Source organism: Vicugna pacos, unplaced genomic scaffold (genome assembly GCF_048564905.1).
Source record: "Vicugna pacos unplaced genomic scaffold, VicPac4 scaffold_20, whole genome shotgun sequence".
NCBI lineage: Eukaryota > Metazoa > Chordata > Mammalia > Artiodactyla > Camelidae > Vicugna > Vicugna pacos.
Window position 1 is genome coordinate 41,872,654 of NW_027328741.1, and position 17,946 is coordinate 41,890,599.

At 39.8% G+C, this 17,946-nt stretch overlaps 1 long non-coding RNA gene across 1 annotated transcript; it reads right to left on the reverse strand.

The window, feature by feature from the left end:
- Nucleotides 1-1,500: 1,500 nt before the first annotated feature.
- On the reverse strand, nucleotides 1,501-17,589 carry LOC140693998 (uncharacterized). The gene is made up of 5 exons (XR_012069720.1): nucleotides 17,517-17,589; nucleotides 16,285-16,408; nucleotides 14,881-15,049; nucleotides 2,368-2,488; nucleotides 1,501-1,627 (listed from the first exon to the last, which is right to left on the reverse strand). It is a non-coding gene; the product is annotated as an uncharacterized lncRNA (long non-coding RNA).
- Between the last annotated feature and the right edge of the window lie 357 nt (nucleotides 17,590-17,946).

Below are 17,946 nucleotides of genomic sequence, written 5' to 3' on the forward strand. Positions count from 1 at the left end.
TAAAGATCAAATTTCTTCTAAAGATAATTCAAAACTTTTTAAAAAATCCTATGAAAACACTTTTCTGTTTTTTTTTTTAACTTGAACAAAGTATTTTAGAATTCTTCAGGAATAATTAAGTCATAATACTAGCCAAGAAAATTTGGGATGGAAGAAAAGAATCGAAAAAAAATTGCACTGTCAGATATTAAATAAATTTTTACATTTTGTAAGATATGGCGCTGGAGTAAGAAAGTAAGTTTGACAGAAATAAACCATGAGCTCAAAAATAGACTCCAGTGTACATAAGTATTTTGTACACGTGGGATTTCAAATCAAAGAGAAAAGTATGAATTCAATAATTCTCCTGGGGCAGAGAATCACCTGGAAAGAACAAATTCTATTCCAGTCATAATGACCACAAGAAAAATTATAGAAAGTGATGTGAATATTAGAAAGTACTAATAACAACGAATACAACTCTTTGCTCACATTAATTCAACTTCCTTTCACTGTAACAAGCACTATTATCATCTCCAAATTAGAGGTTACAAAACCTACAGAAGAGATTTGTACCGTTATAAGAAAGTATTTCTAAGAATAATACCAAAAATAAAACCCAAAAAGAAGACATTTACTAACTTAAGTATACTTTGGGCCACAACAAAAGTAAACCTACTGAACAAAATGAAAGGCAAGAAATGACAAGTAAAAGCTGTGTGATACATGTTGATAAAGTCAAGGGGTTACTGTTCATAACATACAAAGAGCTGTCACAAAGCAGCAAGAAGCTCCCTCACTTAAATGTGTGCAAAGGACATAAGGGATCATTCACTTTTTAAAAGTCAGATGGCTAATAAGTGAAAAACGCTGAATACCTCACTGGTCATCAAATGCAAACTAAAACAATGAAAAAGCACTTTTGCTCATCATATTGGCAAATATTTTTAAAAGATATTCTAGCTAGTGTCCATCTGTGAGAGAACAAACTGTGAGCGACGTGTTTGGAGGACGACATGTCAATGCATATGTAAACTCTGAAAAACGTGTGTACACACAGACTCAACTCCACTTCTAGGAATCGTTTAATTTAGAAAAATTTAGTTCAAAAAGATGTAGTCATCAGGATATTTTCACAGCACTGTTTACAATGGTGGGAAGAAAACATGAACTGAAATCATATCCAGCGATATAGAATTGGTTACATAAGTTATTCTACATCTTTTCATTCCCCACTGGAGAAGGAATTTCTAGAGTCACTTGAAAAGAGCCTGTGATGAATGTAAATGTCACATCCAGGGACTAAATTTCCAGAAGCCTTAACTAGAGGAATACTCATATGAGATCACAGGAATATTTGCAGAAGAAGCATGCCAGTCAAACATCTTTTTGACAGTGGAAAATGGAGAAAATTTAAGTGTCCACCATCAAGAAAATTATGCAGTAAATCACAGCGAGCTGTGGTGTCTCAGGGGGCCGGAGTTTCAGCGTGGTCCTGGGTCTTGTCCACAGCAATCTCCCACCAAATGTGTCCTTGCACAGGAGACCACACCTGCACATCAGGGGACCCCTCCACTCTATCTGAAAGGACCGGGTGATTCTGGATTGGGAGGATGTCTATGATATACACCTGAGTGAATAAAGCGAGCTGCAGAAAACATATAGTATGACCTTATTTTTCAATAAAGCATATATGCACACACATATACATGGATTTCTCAGATTCATGTATGTATCTATGTATGTATGTGTATATATATATATATATATAGGCATAAATTTCATGAAATATATATACCACATTGTCAACAGCTTTTACCCTCAGGAAATAAGGGGAAGTAATATAGGGGTCTATCGGTACCACCACAGTTCTCTTTTTGGTATTTCAGTAAAGTATACTTGGAATTTAAAGGTTAATTTAAGTCCGAAGTAAAATGGACGATGTCTCCACAAGACAGAATGCTATACTGGTCATTAAAAATCATGCCAGGGGAGTTAGAATATTGTAGAAAAACACATAAAAAGCCAAATGGAAAATGGAAGTCTCCACACAGTAAAGAGGCCCAGCGTGTTCGCTGGTTTTTATGAGATAATTGATACACACTGACGAAAAGAACAGAAAATAGATGTTAAAGTGTTAATTATTATCTCTGAATTGTGGGACCAGGATAGTCCATTTTGTCCCTTTTCTCAGACTTATTATATTAAATACACTATTTTTCATCTAAAAAAACATTTTAAGAAGTGTAGTACCACTCATTGGAGAAAATACACGAGTACATACAGAAACAAGTAACTAGGAGACACCGCAGCAACGTCACGCAATGTAGAAAGGGCGATCCTTATAAACACAGCGCAGTTACATAACGACCCACAAACTGAGATCACCTGCTGTAACAGGACGTGGCCCCCTTCTATTTGTCAGTTGTGTCTTCAGGGCTGAGGCAGTTCTGAGCACGGCCAGTGTCAGTGCTGGTGTCTGGATGGATGCCACTGGAGGTGAGGGCACCTGCAAGCCGAGAGGAAGAACAGAAATCATCTTCTGCTTTTTCTGTCTTGTTTCTTTGTTACTTTAAAAGAGAGGCATAAATAAGATAAACTGTGAATCTTCCCTAATGAAATTTCAGTAATGAAACTGTTCTTAAAATCTTTACAGCTTATATTTTGCCTATAACTGTCTTTTCAACAAAGCATCATATTTATTAAATGTTAATTAACTCAGTTAATTAACTTCCTGTTGAGACCTTCTATTAAAGAATATGAAATGCATATGTAAAAGCACCACGCCTGTAGTGACTACCTTAGATGTCTTGACGGCAGTGCAGTCAGCCCCCACCATCCCGTGGCACTGAGCTCCTAATGCTGTTAAGAGAGCACGCTGCTGCCTCAGATGGAGAGAAACTGTGAAAGCATTCTCTGAAATCTACAGCACTGACAAAACATAACTGACAAATCCCAGGCTCCTTGGAGGCTGTCATTTTCTTTTTCTGTCCAAACACAGTCAATGAGCAGAACCGCCCCATTCCCGAGCCATGGGACTCACGTAGGAAGGAGTTTGGGAGAAATTTCCAGGTATAGAATGTAACCAACTATATGTAGAACTCTGACAAATAAAAGATGAAATACTCTGATTCTGGAAGACAATCAAAATATTCTCCTAAGCCTTAGTAGCTGGAAAGGTTGGGCTTCTCCTTAGCCACTTATTTATTTCACAGCCAGCGAGCATCTCCCACAAACCCTGTTTCCCTGTGTCTGCTGGGAGCCTCGTGCACACTCTTGATGTCCATCTTATAAGGCACAGGGCAGAGGCGTGTGTCTCACGCCTGCAACCCTCACACAGGCTTGCCTCCTAACCTCACTGTCTGAACTTGGCCCCATTTTCTCACCTGTTTATTTGGCATCTGTTCTTCTTTAAGCTGCCTGAAGTGCTACTTGGAACAAGTCAGAAGAATGAGTGGGTAGAGAAATGGACAGATGGACAGGTGAGAGATGGGCAGACAGACAGAGAGACTTCAAGAAAAGGGGAACAAAGAAAATTTCCTATATAAAATCCTCTTCTAGTCAGGTAAGAAAACCACCACAGAGAAGTGTGAAGAGGCAAGTAGCTTAGGGCTGTTTCCAGGATTCCATGTAAAGTCACACCAAGAGATGAGAGGGTAGAACTATAAATAATAAAAGAAAAAAGCACGCATTCTTGGAAAATATTATCTACAATATGTACTTTCTAAAGAATAGATTCAAATCAGATGAGCGCTATAACACAATCATTGGGTATTTACAGAAGTGAGAATCCCATCTCCAAACCACAAAGCATCCCTTTGGAACACTGAGAGTCTACACGGTGTGGTCATAAAGCCATCTCCGCAAATCCATTCTATCCTGCTCTTAGGAGAAATGAGCAGCTGTGCTGGGGCTCCCCACGCACGTCATTTACACCCTTGAGCACATTTACGGGGGAAGGGATGCCTTGGGAGCCCCATCCCTGCAGGACAGAAAACAAGTCCAGGAGAGGCTAAGCTGACCTACCAGTTCTCCATCTCACAGGACTGGTCACTCCAGAGCAGGACTTGAACTCGGACCCACATTTGTAATCAAGTTACTACCGTGCTTTGTGTGCTTTTTGTGTGTATAATCCATTTGTTTCCGACATGAAAGGATATTTAATAAATATTCGGTTGTCTTGTCTATCTCATTAGCTCACAATTAATCTTTATATTGTTGAATTGTGCTCTTTTCCCCTGGAGAAAGCAACGGAAAGAGCAGGGGTCAGAATGAGGTGGGGCTCCATTCTTTATTTGGTACCTCATCTCATCCAAGTCCCCAATGAGAGAGAAGGGGCAAATGTTCTCTTCAACTTTTAAAGAGAGGGCTCCACTGATGGTGACTTACTCTACTCCAAAACCAAGACTGGGGGTAGGGCACATGCAGCAACAAGAGCACTATCACATGTAGGAAGGCGAAAACAGCTCACGGGAGGGCTCAGGGGGTCAGCCTGATTTAATTTCAATCGATAAAAGAATAACACACTTTAAAAATACTAGCATGCAATCGATTTGCTCTTTCTTGTCATCTAGAAAGTTTTCGCAGTCCCCATTTAACATTATCATGAACCAGTGAAAGGATGAGTTTACAGACAGGGAAAATCAATGCCACAGGCAGGCTGAAAACCAGGCTGGAGGAAAGGAAGAGAAACGGCATAGTTAAAAAGAGGGGAAAGGCTGGGAAAATGACATCATCACAAGGACTCTCAAGCATCATCCAACAATCATATAATCATTCATTCAAGAGAGAATTACCGACGTCTCATTTCATGCAAGATTTTACAGAGGGCAAAGCAAGAGTGCAGCGTCCATGTTGGCAGCAAGTGGCGGGGCTCAAATACACTTCTGATCCCGGTACATTGCACACTTGTCCTCAGTATAAAGGCAAAGAAAAAAAGTAAAATAATACTCTGTAAACTCTATGCATTGTTGAAACAAAATTAAAGAAGACCTAAATACCAGGACAGACACTCCACACACATTCCTCTATCAAAAGAAAGTGCTCTTGGAATGGCAGTGCTCCCAAGAGTGATCCGTATATTCAACGTGGTCTCCATCACAATCCCAGCGGGCTCCTCTGCAGAAACTGACTAGTTGCTGCTACAATTCATATGGGAATTCGAGGGTCTCAGTAACCAAAACGTACTTGAAAAAGAAGAACAACGTGAGAGGACTTGTAATTCTCAATTTCAAACCCTACAGCTGTACCTCCAGATGATATTAGAGGCCATTTTTAAGTTATTACTGTGTTTATCCTTATTTTCTAAATTGTGTACAATGAATATACCTGAAAGAATAAGAAAAATATAAAGTAAGGTATCTTTTAAATCAAAGGGACTACTTTAAAACAAGTGTGCATTTACAATTTTCATAAATTGAAAACCGAATAGCAGAAATACATCAAGTTTCTAGGGAGACCGGTGAAACATATTAACAGTTATTTTCAAAAATTCTAATTGAACAATGAAAACTCAAAGGGAAAATCGTGATTGACAGCCCACAGCAAACACATGGAGAGCAAAGGCCTAGATATCACAGTTCCTTTAAATCTGCTACTAACTCAATAGGAGAGGAAATTCCTCACTGAGGGGACAGTGGAATCCCATGCATAAGACAGGATACACAGTACAAACTGCAGTAGTATCGGGAGTGCATATCTTAGAAGAATTCTAAAGTTACAACATTGCTGAAAAACTATAAAAACAGACAGACAGATTAAAACACACAGTCATATATATTATATAGAAACATATGAAGTCTGCTCCCATGTTGCATAGAAATACAAACATATATGTTCATTTATGGGCATTGATTACTTTATCCCAGGTAGAATATTTCAACTAAAACAAATAATCAATAATACACACCTCTTGTCAAATCTAGTTGATAAGTTACTCTGCTATATAACCATAATGTGTCTAAGATAGACCTAAAATTAGTGGAAAAGATCTTTGTATGGTTTCTTGAACTCTTTTCAAAATTCCAAGTTTAATTTTTAAATATATCTGAGCAGTATTAATATATGATCTTTTCCCTCGTGAAATGAACAACACAGTCTGTTGTCAAAATTCTGTCCTTACAATGATTCACGAGCACCATATCCTCACAAAACTGTTGGACAGCAAGGCATTATCCAGACACTGTGACAAAACAAATGAAATACAAGGAAGACAGTGACCCTATTCTGGAGGGCTTATAATCTGTGTCAACACCGGGGTTTTTATTTGATTGGTTTGATTGTTAGAAAAATAAAATCACTCAGGTACATTCTTCTTTGAGCATTCTGTAAGTCATGGCTCTGTTTTTAGTGAGTGTGATGAGCAGGAAAGGCTTGAGCATGAATTGATTAGGTCAACTAGCATCAATCATCACTCGAGAGTGAGTAAAAAAGAAGTAAACTGATAGAAATGTTTCCGCCTACATGAGACCTAAAATAAACCTACACTGATCTCTGCAAGGAAAATGAAGGGATGAGGTCCCCAATGAGAAAACAAACTAACAAGAAATCAAAAAAGGAAAGACTTTTTCATTAATGAATCCAGGAAGGAGTGGAGCATGTTGGTGAACATCACAGATGCTGGGGACAAACATGAGGGTCTGAACTCCCACAGCACTGGGTAGCTGTGACACTGATATGTCAGTGAAATTTTCTGCATCTCAGTCTCCTATCCATAGACTGGGGCAACAACAGCACCCGTCTCCTTGAATGGTCCTAAGAATTAAGTTATTTTATATATAAACGTTTAAATAAAATACCTCAGATTTTAACTATTACCCCAAAGCACAAAGAACAAAGAAAAGAGTGATAAATTGGAATTCATCAAAATGTAAAACTTTGCTTCAAAGGATACCATCCAGAAAGTGAAAAAACAACAGACAGGAGAACATTTTTTCAAATCATTTATCTGATTAGGAATTTGTATCTTCAAATAAAAAAAACCTCCTACAAATCCACAATAAAAAGAGAACTCAATTAAAAAGTGAATAAAGGATCTGAAAAGACGGAGAAGATGGAGGAGTAGAAGGACGCTCGTAAGTCACCCTCTCCCATAAATACACCAAGACCCACATCTACAGACCCACTCAGCCAACATGAGCACCTGCGAAACTCCGACAGAACATCGCCGTCTTCAAAAGATAAAGATGCCAAAAATCTGGTAGGAGAAAAGGAAAAAAGAAAGAACAAAAGGCAAAGCACCGCGGGAGGGTTCCCGCGGGATGGGAGCGGCAAAGGAGGACTGACGCTCGCTCGCTGGTCTCCCCTCTCCAACTAAGAGGCCAGCGGGGAGGAGGGGGAACCTCCGGGGCTCGCATCTGTACAGAGCAGCCCTTGTCTGAGAGAACTATGTTAAACGGGCACAGAGCGTACCCCCGAAGCCCAGCCTGAGACGTGGGCCGGCAGCGGCGGGCAGGGCCATGTTGCACAAGCCGGGCGGAGGACGGGGGCGGCTGCACGGAGGCAGCCCCAGGGGACTGCAAGTGGCTGAGCGCCGTGGCTGTGGGTGTACAGGGCAGAACAACCTGGGCCCTGCATAAAACAGCAAGGTTGATGTGCTCTTGGGGGGAAGGTTGCATACCCCCATCTCTGAAAACCCACGGAAACTTTTTGGGGGAAGAGAGGTGGGGCTCAGGCAGAGCCGCCATATCGTCCGGTGCTGAGCATCCAAGCGGGGGCGGGGGCGAAACCTGCATCCGCACCGAAGGGCTTAGCAGCCTCAAGGGCCAGACTGAGACGGGCCTACATCCCGGGGCAGATAGGATCCTTCCATCCTGGTCCCTCAGAGAACTTGCTTCACAAAGACAAAGAAGGAGCTGGGTTTTGGCCCTGAGCAGGGACAAGGCTGTCCCTCGGTCTTCCCGGAGCACAAGTGCGGAGCGCCGATCAGGGCGGAGATCGCAGCTGCACAGAGCAGCTGAGCTACCGGTGGCGCAGGTAGAGGGAGAGCGGCCCCCCGCCTGTCGGGCAGGAACACAGCCCCTGACCGAGGTGCTGGGAGGGGGCACGACCGGCCCTCCTGCCTGGCCAGTCTGCAACATCTGACTGCGCCATCCGGAGGGGCAGTGACCCGCCCGCCCGCTGACAGCAGAGGAGAGCTGCACCTGACCCCGTGTTAGGAGGAGGTGCGGTCTGCTTGCCGACAGGTGCTGGGAGCAGTACAGAAGAGGGCGCCAACGGAGGGCCTATGAAAACAAGCTGAGCTTCCAAAACAGGACGAAGACAGAAGGACTTCACATTAAAAGCACACAGACTCCAGGAGAACACCGACAACCCCCCCTTTTTTTTTAAAATCTGTTTTTACCTGTTCTATTTTCTATTACTCTCATAATTTTTACTTCTTAATTCATTTCTATTTCTCTTGGGTTTTGATGTCCTGTTATTGATTAGACACAGGTTTCAAATACATCTATTCATCTCCCCCCCTTATATTTTAAAGATTTTAAAAGGACGTCTCAACCTGATTAATTCTCTGCTTCAACTCGCGCATCTATTATTCATTATACACTGTTTCAAACCCTCTTTCTCCCTTCTTATAAAATTCGTTCTCCCTCTCTTATTTTTTCCTTTTCTTTCCTAAGTTCTATTCCTAAATGGGCATTAGATAGATAAAATACTTAAGATCCAAATTAGACAACCGATACTCCATAAACCACAGTGCCACAGAGGTATGAGCAAGATGAGGAAGCAGAGAAACCTTTCCCAATTAAAAGAACAAGAGAAATCCCCTGAAAGAAAGATCAATGAAATAGATATCGATAGACTACTGGATCAAGATTTCAAAAAAGGAGTGAGCAAATTGCTGAAGGAATTAAAAGAGATAGTGCTTAGAGATATATAATATGTCAAAAATGAAATTGAAGCTATAAAGAAGAGCCAAGTAGAATGGGTAAACTCATTGACAGAGATGAGGAATGACCTAATAGCTGTGCAAAGCCGAGTAGATAATGCAGAGGAACGAATTAGTGATCTAGAAGACAGGGCAATAGAAAGCAACCATTCAGAAGAACTACAAGATAAGCAAATAAAAAAATAATGAAAATAGCATAAGGGACTTATGGGATAATATAAAGTGTACCAATCTTCGCATAATAGGGTTCCCAGAAGGGGAAGAAGGATCAAAGGGGATTGAAAAGGTTTTTGAAGAAATCATGACTGAAAACTTCCCAAACTTAAAGAAGGAATCAGATATCCAAGTACAGGAAGCTCAGAGGGTCCCAAACAGGAAGAACCCAAATATACCCACACCAAGACATATCATAATCAAGATGGCCATAGTCAAGGATAAAGAAATGATTCTAAAGGCAGCAAGAGAAAAGCAAAGATTAAGTTACAAGGCAACCCCCATAAGGCTCTCAGCTGATTTCTGCACACAAATACTACAGGTCAGAAGGGAGTGGCAAGATATATTCAAAGCCCTGAATGAAAAAAAGATGCAACCTAGGATACTTTATCCAGCAAGGCTATCCTTTAGGATAGAAGGAAAAATAAAGAGTTTCACAGACAAAAATAAGCTGCAGGAGTTTGGTAACAACACTAAAACCATGCTAAAAGAAATACTGAAAGGGCTATTCTAAATAGAAAAGAAGCAGAATGCTACAGAAATGAGAAACTCACAACTGGAAAGGTGATAATTCATGAATTACAAATAAAGTAAACACGAAATTATAAAAGAAGACATGCAAATCACTGAGAGTGGGAGAGGGAGGCAGGGAAATATAGAATATTTTTTCTTTCTTTTTTAAATGTTTTAACGATAGGATGGGTTTGAGATTATGTTACTATCAGTTTAATACAAACAGTTATAGTAATGGGTTAATAGATTAAAAAAAAGGATAACCACAAGCCAAAAATTTACAAGGGAGTCACAAAAATTAACTAAAATCAATGATAATACAAAGGAAAATTATGAAACCACAAAAGGAAGAAGAAAGGAACAAAGAGGATATACCAATTCAACTGCAAAGATAAGTTTAAAATGGCAATAAACACACATCTATAATTAATTACTGTAAATGTTAATGGACTAAATGCTCCAGTCAAAAGACATAGAGTGGCAGACTGGATAATAAAGCAAGAACCTTCAATATGCTGCATAAAAGAGACCCACTTTAGGGAGAAGGAAACATATAGATTGAGAGCGAAAGGATGGAAAAGGATATACCATGCACATGGAAAAGCCAAAATAGAAGGTATTTCAATACTGATTCCAGACAAAACAGACTTTAAAACAAAGGCCATAAAGAAAGATAAAGAGGGACATTTTATAATGACTAAAGGAGTGATACAAGATGAAGATACTACACTCGTTAATATATATGCACCCAATATAGGAGCACCTAAGTACATACAAGAATTACTAACAGAGATAAAGGGGGATATTGATGGGGATACAATCATAGTTGGAGATTTTAACACTGCATTAACATCACTAGACACATCTTCCAGACAGAAAATAAACAAGGCAACAGAGAAATTAAATACTACAATAGAAAAACTAGATTTGGTGGATATTTTCAGAGCATTACACTCCCAAAATAGGATATAAATTCGTTTCAAGCGCACATGGAACATTTTCCAGGATCGACCATGTACTTGGGCACAAAAGAAACCTGAACAATTTTAAGAAGATAGAAGTTATCTCAAGCATCTTTACTGACCACAATGCCATGAAACTAGAAATCAACAACGGTGAAACAAAGGAGAAAAAAAGGAAAGCATGGAGATTGAACAATATGTTATTGAAAAAAACAATGGATCAATGAGGAAATCAAAGCTGAAATTAAGAAATACCTTGAAACAAATGATAATGAAAGCACAACCACTAAAAACCTATGGGACACAGCAAAGGTAGTGCTAAGATGGAAGTTTATAGCGATACAGGCCTTCCTCAAAAAAGAAGAACAATCTCAAATAAACAAGTTAACCCACCAACTGAATCAATTAGAAAAAGAAGAACAAAAAGCCCAAAAAGCAGCAGAAGGAAGGAAATAATTAAGATCAGAGAGGAATTAAATACAATAGAGATTAACAAGACCATAGAAAAAATCAACCAAACCAAAAGCTGGTTTTTTGAAAAAGTAAATAAAATCGACAAACCTCTGGCCAAACTCACAAAGAAGAAAAAAGAGAGAGCACAAATTAGCAAAATAAGAAAGGAAAATGCAGAAATTACAACAAACAAAATAGAAATACAGAATATCATACGAGAATATTATGAAAAACTACATGGAAACAAACTGGATAACCTAGAGGAGGTGGACAAGTTTCTGGAAATCTACTGTCCACCAAAACTGAATCAAGAAGAAACTGAACAGTTGAACAATCCGATCACTAGAAAGAAATAGTTATAGCAATTAAAAACCTCACTACAAATAAAAGTCCAGGACCGGATGGCTTCACTGGGGAATTCTACCAAACATACAAAGAAGAACTCATACCAGTCTTTCTCAAACTCTTCCAGACAATTGAAAAGGAGGGAATACTCCCAAACTCATTCTATGAAGCCACCATCACCCTGATACCAAAACCAGGCAAAGGCACTACAAAAAAAGGGAATTATAGGCCAATATCACTGATGAACATAGACGCCAAAATCCTCACCAAAACTTTAGCAAATAGAACCCAACAACACATAAAAAATATTATACATCATGACCAAGTGGGGTTCATCCCAAGGACACAAGGCTGGTTGAACATACGGAAATCAATCAATGTAATACATCATATCAACAAGAGAAAGGACAGAAAACACATGATCATCTCAATCGATGCAGAAAAAGAATTTGATAAAATTCAACATCCATTTATAATAAAAACTCTCGCCAAAGTGGGTATAGAGGGAACATATCTCAACATAATAAAAGCTATATATGACAAACCTACAGCCAGCATAGTACTCAGCGGTGAAAAACACAAAAACTTCCCACTAAAATCTGGGACAAGACAAGGATGCCCACTATCACCACTCCAATTCAACATAGTCCTGGAAGTCCTAGCCACAGCAGTCAGGCAAGAGAAAAAAATAAAAGGGATCCAAATTGGAAAAGAAGAGGTAAAACTGTCATTAAATGCTGATGACATGTTACTATATATAGAAAACCCTAAAAGGTACACCAAAAAGCTTCCAGAGCTGATTGAAGAATTCAGCAAAGTAGCTGATTACAAAATTAACGTTCAAAAATCAGTTGCATTTCTTTACACTAACGATAAATCAACAGAAAAAGAAAGTAAAGAAACAATCCCCTTTAAAATAGCACCCAAAGTAATAAAATATCTGGGAATAAATCTAACCAAAGAGGTGAAATATTATACACAGAAAACTATAAACCATTGATGAAGGAAATTAAAGAAGACTTTAAAAAATGGAAAGATATTTCATGCTCTTGGATTGAAAGAATCAATATTTTTAAAATGGTCACACTGCCCAAGGCAATCTACAGATTTAATGCAATCCCTATCCAAATACCCAGGACATATTTCACAGAAGTAGAACAAATCATAATAAAAATTATGGAACCATCAAAGACCTAGAATTGCCAAAGCATTACTGAAGAGAAAGAAAGAGGCTGGAGGAATAACTCTCCCAGGCTTCAGAAATACTATACAGCTATAGTCATCAAGACAGCATGGTATTGGTACCAAAACAGACATATAGACCAATGGAACAGAATAGAAAGCCCAGAAATGAACCCACTTACTTTTGGTCAACTCATCTTCAACAAAGGAGGCAAGAATATACAATGGAATAAAGACAGTCTCTTCAGCAAATGGTGTTGGGAAAACTGGACAGCAGCATGTAAAACAATGAAGCTAGAACACTCCCTTACACCATATACAAAAATCAACACAAAATGGATTAAAAACTTAAACATAAGACAAGATACAATAAACCTCCTAGAGGAAAACATAGGCAAAACATTATCTGACATACATTTCAAAAATTTTCTCCTAGAAGAAATAAAAGCAAGAATAAACAAATGGGACCTAATGAAACTTACAAGCTTCTGCAGAGCAAAGGAAACCAGAAGTAAAACAAGAAGAATACCTACGGAATGGGAGAAAATTTTTGCAAGTGAAACCGACAAAGGCTTGATCTCCAGAATATATAAGCAGCTCATACGACTCAATAAGAAAAATTAAACAACCCAATCCAAAAATGAGCAGAAGACCTAAACAAGCAATTCTCCAAGGAAGACATAGAAATGATCAAAAAGCACATGAAAAAATGTTCAATATCACTAATTATCAGAGAAATGCAAATCAAAACTGCAATGAGGTATCACCTCACACCAGTCAGAATGGCCGTCATTCAAAAATCCAAAAATGACAAATGCTGGAGAGGCTGTGGAGAAAGGGAAATCCTCCTACACTGCTGGTGGGAATGCAGTTTGGTGCAGCCACTATGGAAAACAGTGTGGAGATTCCTCAAAAGACTAGGAATAGACTTATCATATGAACCAGGAATCCCACTCCTGGGCTTGTATCCACAAGGAAATCTCCTTCAGGATGACACCTGCACCCCAATATTCATAGCAGCACTATTCATAATAGCCAAAACATGGAAACAGCCTAAATGTCCATCAACAGGTGACTGGATAAAGAAGATGTGGTATATTTATACAATGGATTTCTTTTCATCCATAAAAACCGACAACATAATGCCATTTGCAGCAACATGGATGCTCCTGAAGAACGTCATTCTAAGTGAAGTAAGCCAGAAAGAGAAATAAAAATACCATATGAGATCGCTCATATGTGGAATCTAAAAAACAAAAACAAAAACAAACAAAAACAAAGCATAAATACAGGACAGAAATAGACTCACAGAAAGAGAATACAGACTTGTGGTTACCAGGGTGGTGGAGGGTGGGAAGGGATGGACTGGGATTTTAAAATTGTAGAATGGATAAACAAGATTACACTGTATAGCACAGGGAAATATACACAAAATATTATGATAAATCAGAGAGAAAAAAAGTGACAATGATTGTGTATATGTCCATGAATGACTGAAAAATTGTGCTGAACACTGGAATTAGACACAACATTGTAAAATGTTTATAAATCAATAAAAAATTTTAAAAAAGATAAAATGAATCTTATATAACATAGTGAACAATAAGGACATCATGAAAAAGAAAACAGATCAATTTTTTTTAAGAACTATACAGAACTTATGGAAACAAAATACAGATATCATTTGGTATATAAAATTCAATGTATGAGTTAAGTAACATTTTAATCTTCAATATCTAGGGTGTTCATTAAAATTCAACAGTAATCTCTAATGTAATTGTTTAAAAGAGAATGAAAATACAGAAGTCAAAATGAAGAATGCAAAATAGGCCGGTCACTATTCTAAGTTCTTCATATATTTTATCACTAAATGCTCACAGTCTTTGAGGTGTATAGTACCACTTTTTGTATATGAAGAAATTGAGTTTCAAAGTGATTAAATATCCTGGTTACATGGTTAGCAAGTGAGGGAATCAATCCCAGATAGGCAGTGTCTAGACGCCTTGCCCTTAACCATGACTGCAAGATATATAACAGGCAGGAGAAAAGCAGAGCAAAGCAAATAGAAATCACAAAACAAGATGCCAGAAATAAGACATTATCACTAATCACAATATATTTAGATGAAACAAATAATGAGTTAAAAAATTTACAGATTTCATTTACCTGAGACAAAGCATAATTGAAACTTAAAACTGGTTGAAAGCTTAGAAAAATAACAGAAAGAGGTCAAAAGTTAGAGCCAGAAAAAGAGACACCTGAGAAATACTTATCAATGGAAAGGTAATCACTCAAGCCTCCCTCAGGTTCATAGGTACCTGAAACCCACCTTGGCCTGACACTTACCAGCTCTGTGCCTGAGCGAAACACTCAGTCCCCCGGAATCTTCGTTCACTCCTCTGTGAATGTAAGGAATCATCCCTCCCTGCATGTGGCCAATTTGTATTGATGCTGTGCCACGAGTACTGGCCAAGACACCTGAGGACCGTCAGTGAACAAATAAGGATCCTTGTCCCTGTAGGAGTGAGGAAGAGCAGAATATAAACTACAGTCGTGACAGTCATGTGAAATATATGGTATTCTAGAAGGTGATAGAAATAATATGATCAGAGAGAGGCAGTTTCTGGGGCAGAGACAAGGGGAAGGCAGTTTCCAATTTAAAATGAGATGGCCAGAGCTGGCCTTACTGAAGACCTTCAGAAGGGGGTGCTAGTTGCTGAGCTACCTCTAACATAGCACCGCACACTGGGTGACGGGAATCACAGAGGCTCACTGTCTCACAGCCCTGGGGGCGGGGAGTCTGCAGGCAGGGTGTCAGCAGGGCTGGTTCATCCTGAGGGCTGGGAGGGAGAGGCTGGTCCAGGCCTCTCTCCTTGGCTTGGAGACGACCGTCTTCTCTCCACATCTCATCACGTCATCTCCCATGTACACGTGTCTGTGCCCACATTGCCCCTTTTTATCAGGACACAAGTCATACTGGATTAGGGCCCACCCTAATGACCTCTTCTTAACCAATTACATCTGCAACAACCCTATTACCAAATGGTGTCATGTTATGTAGTCCTGGGGGTTCAGCATATGACTTTGACAGAGACCGGCCAGGGCAACAGGCCTGTGGGTGCATGTCTGATGTCCCCAAGAGCCAGCAGGGAGGCCAGTGTGGCTGGAGTGGAGTGAGCCATGGAGAAAACCGGAGATGAGCTCAGCTTGCGGAGGGGGAGGAAAGCTGTAAGGTCACCATAAGGACTCTAGCTTCTTCACTGAGTGAAATGAGAAGCCATTGCAGGATTTTGAGCAGAGAAGATCACACCCAGGGTCTCAATCACGCCTGATTTAGGTGATGAGGATGAAAATATTTAGGCTTTTGAGCTGATAATAGTTAGACTACATGTTGGACTTTGAATTGATGTTGTAGTAAATGAGACTCTGGAGGGTGTTGGGATGAGGTGGATGCATTTTGCATGTGGGATGGACAAGAACCATTGGGGCAAAAAGAACAACTTGGTAGAATAATGGCCCCCAATATGTCCACTGTCTGATACCTAGTACCTGGGAATATGTCACTGTGCATGGCAAAAGGGACTCTGCAGGTGTGACTGTCAAGGACCTTGGGATGGCAGATCACTGTGGGAAAGCAAACGTCATCACAGAGGTCCTTAGAGGAGACAGGCAGATTGGTCAGAGACAGAGATGTGAAGTGAAAGCAGAAGTCACAGTGACACAGGGCCCTGGGCCAAGGAGTGTGAGCACCTCTGCAAGCTGGGAAAGGTAGGAAGATGAATCCCTCCCAAGAGCCTCGGTGTGGAACGGAGCCTTGGCCACACGTTGGTTTTAGCCCACTGACATTGACTTCGCACTTCTGCACCCTAGAACACTGAGAAAATGGATGTGTGTTACTTTAAGCCACTGAGTCTGTGGTCCTTTGTTACAACAGCAATAGGAAAGGAACTCAGGAACCAACATGGACATGAACCACAGGCTGCCTGCTCTGCTGGCAGGAAGTTCTTTGTCTCTGATCCTGGGGGAGTGTCCTGTCTTCTGGCAGCATCCACAAACTACCTCATGCTAACTTGGCAGCTTGCAGGTGGTCAAATCTTAACCCTGCACAGTTCTTGATATTTAGTTAATAAAAAAGATGGTGTCATCATGGGTATTTTTCCATCTTTTAAATACACTTCAGTCTTCTAATTGAGAGACTGTGTAAATAGTTTTCAATCTTAATAATAAATAACTGTGATTTTATTTTGTTACTTAAATTACGAATAATAATATTCACATTAGTAAAAGTTATTAAAATCAACATTCTTCAATGAAAATATCAAGTTTCTTTTTGCATGAACATGTTTTAACTACAAGAAATGTTCCATGCTTGTTCTAAGATTTAGTGTTAGAGACTTAAAGAATAATATTTTCCTCAAAAGGTATTATGACGAGGGGATTTCTTTTGGTGGAATGGTTCCTACATAAAATTTGATGAATGGCTCAGGCCACTGGGAAACTAGAGATGATAGAAATAAGGAGGCATTATAAACACAGAACAATTTTTAAAGGAATTAAAAAACTTGATGTGTGAAAACAAAGAATCAGAGAATATTCTTGTGAAATAAAAGTATTTCTCAGCATAAGCAAGACACTGGGTGAACAAATCTAAAATGAAAAAAACACCCAGAGATTAGCAGCGAGTCATGCATGCAGTGGAACTGATCAAAACCAAGTTGTTTCCAAACCGTGTACAGGCTTGACGCCTTCATAAATCAAGTCTGTGTGGCACCAGGCCACCTCAAATACATGTTGATGAGATATTTATAAGCTCTTCAACATCCCAGCTCAAAGCCCACACAGGAGTCACACGACTATCACCTACACGTCTGCAAAACACACATCATAGTGAATAGCACTTTTCTTGCTAAGTAGTCGGTGGCAGGGCGCTGTGAGCAGATAGAGATACAGGGACACAGGGACACAGAGGCATCTCCCCTCACTCAGCTGAGAACTTCCCGTGCATTCCTGGGCACAAGATTGTCATAATGTACACCATGCATTGATCTTCCTCCTAGGAAAGAAACGACAGTGTTGTCCTCAGGTTTGAGCAAGGGTGGCCGGGGGATCTCAGAAGAGCTGTTTCAGCACAACCAATAGAAATGATGGCCACCGTGACCACGAGAGACGTCCCCTGCCATCTCGGTAGGTACTTCGGTTCCTGACAAAAGCTGGGCTCAATAAAGGGTTGAGTAGAAGGCACAGACCTGAGGGATGCCCCAGCAATAGGCAGGAGGTAGGGCCTGGTTTATACTGCTCTGGGTGTATCCCAGCCTCATCCGAATATGAAATCAGAAATTTGCAAAACAGCAGAGCTGGGATGGATCACCTACTCCAGACTCCTCACCTTACAGTTAAAAGGGTGGCAGCCCT